We start from the raw sequence: 2,287 nt of genomic DNA, 5'->3' as shown, positions 1-2,287 counted from the left end.
AAACAATTATTTTTAGAACTTTGTGTATACGACAAAGTGCTTTTTTTCAGTTCATATGGTTGCAACAGCCCTTATGAAAGATATAAACATCCCTGGCCTGACTGTGTAAATGTTGAAGGTAGACCTAGTTCTGGATTCCTGAGTCACAATCTTCCAGTTGTCCACACCCTCACAAGGCCAGAGAAGTGAGAGGAGATTTCCATTCTGGAAAGGAGTGAGTGGACGGCACAACTGGTTTGGAGACACGACAAACTGCGCCTGCATTTACAGAGGCAACGCACACAGGGAACGTCCTAGCGCCATCTGGTCTCCCACACACGCTTGGGACTCATGGTGGGGGACCCCGGCCTCGGACAGTCCTAGTTGTCAGTGCCCAGCTTGGAGAGGCCTGGGCAGAAGTCATGCAGGTCCTGGATCTTCCCATCCAGCGTCTCCAGGAAGCTCTTCACCTCCACCTCCAGGGGGCGCTGTCGGGATTAGCTCTCCTCAGCATCTGTCTTTAGGGAACGCGCTTTGTCTTCCTGGTTTTGATCGTCTCTCTGCCGCCTCCATCTTCTCAGAGACGCCGTCGCGCTCCGGTCTCTTATACACATCTAGATGTGTATAAGAGACAGCTCCTGACCTAGTGATCCGCCCACCTCAGCCTCCCAAAGTGCTGGGATTACAGGCGTGAGACACCGTGCCTGGCCCAGAGCAGATTTCTGTTCCGGAAAGGGGTGAGTGGACAGCACAACTGGTTTGGAAACACGACAAACTATCCCTCCATTTATAGAAGCAACGCACACAGGGAACGTCCTAGCGCATCTGGTCTCACACACACGCTTGGGACTCATGGTGGGGGACCCTGGCTTCGGACAGCTCTAGTTGTCTGTGCCCAGCTTGGGAGGCCTGGGCGGAAGTCATGCAGGTCCTGGATCTTCCGGTCCAGCGTCTCCAGGAAGCTCTTCACCTCCACCTCCAGGTGGCGCTGTCGGGATTTACTCTCCTCAGCATCTGTCTTTAGGGAACGCGCTTTGTCTTCCGGGTTTTGATCCTCTCTCTGCGGCCTCCATCTTCTTAGAGACGCCGTCGCGCTCTGACCTGAGCTGAGGTGTGAGTTCACTTTGTTTCCGGAGATCTTCCAGCTCTGCCTCCTGTTCTCGGAGCTCGGCCTCCAGCTCCTCCATCCTCCTCCTCAGCTGCGTGTTCTTCTCCTTCTCTCTGTGGATCTCACGGCCTCTTCCTCTGCTCCGTGCTGGCCGCCGACTCCTGCAGCACCGTGGGCAGCCGCGTCGCTCTCCCGCCGGGCCTGCAGCTCCATCTCCCGCCTCTTCCCGTGGGCAGCGCCCTGTGTCGAGGCCGCCTTCAGCTTGTGGTTCCCAGACTGCAGGTGCCGGTCGGCTGCAGCGGCGTGAGAGGCCTTTCCATCGTCCGTCCCGTTGACACTGGATGCCGGAGTAGAAGATGGGGCTCCACGCCCAGGTTCTCGGGGATGATCACTGGAGGGCTCCATGTTCTCCTGGGTCTTGTCTTTGCCTATCTTGACAGCTTCTTCCACCTCCCGGAATTTCTCTGCAAACTTTGTCAGCTGCTGCTCAGAGGAAAACCCCAAACCAAACGCCGTGTTGGCTCTGCTGTGGGCCCACTGCCCAGACGTCTGTGACGTGTTGGTGAAGGTCATACTTGGTGCGATTGTGCTGTTTATGGTCACCTTGGCTCCGTCCACACTAACCATCCGAAAGCTGTTCCTTGTGACATCATAGAAGCAGGAAACGGTGACCACCTATTGTTCAAGCAGCAGGCATCCAGTTCTTGGTGTTTGGGTCAGTCTGGAAGACCTGCCCTGGGGGGTGAGGATGGGCTGTTCTCCCATCTCTGGCGCTGCTCAGGCGACCACTCCGACCAGGCATCTGGTGCTCGCTCTCCGCCCGCTGTGCATCCGCTCCCTGCACAGCACTTGTGGCGGCCCCTGCGCGCCTGGCTCAGCCCTGGTGCCACTCCATTCCGCCAGGTGGGCTGGGCGGGGGCTCTGGAAAGAATCATTCTAAGAATTAAATTAAAAGAATAATCTGTAATAAGGAGACGTCAGAATTCCATCTCAGAAAAAAAATTGGAAGTTTTTTATTCCTTCCAAGTTCTTGGGAAGAACCTTTGAGGCCCGGGAGGTTTTCTTTTTTAGTAGTTTGTAATATGTTTATTGTTAAAATTACTACCTGTATGTTGTTTTGAAAAATCGAAGCAAAGCATAATGAAATTGTTTTGTGCTTATCTAGTACAACAGCCTGTTAAGAAAACTGAAGAGCCCTGT

The 2,287-nt window shown here is 54.3% G+C and overlaps 1 pseudogene; it reads right to left on the bottom strand.

Annotated features, from left to right (window-relative positions):
- Positions 1-359: 359 nt before the first annotated feature.
- LOC105545043 lies at positions 360-1,852 on the bottom strand (annotated as a pseudogene).
- Positions 1,853-2,287: the final 435 nt, after the last annotated feature.

Source organism: Mandrillus leucophaeus, unplaced genomic scaffold, assembly GCF_000951045.1.
Source record: "Mandrillus leucophaeus isolate KB7577 unplaced genomic scaffold, Mleu.le_1.0 Scaffold3162, whole genome shotgun sequence".
NCBI lineage: Eukaryota > Metazoa > Chordata > Mammalia > Primates > Cercopithecidae > Mandrillus > Mandrillus leucophaeus.
Note: the sequence above shows the minus strand (reverse complement) of the source record. Positions and strands in the feature narration are given on the sequence as shown.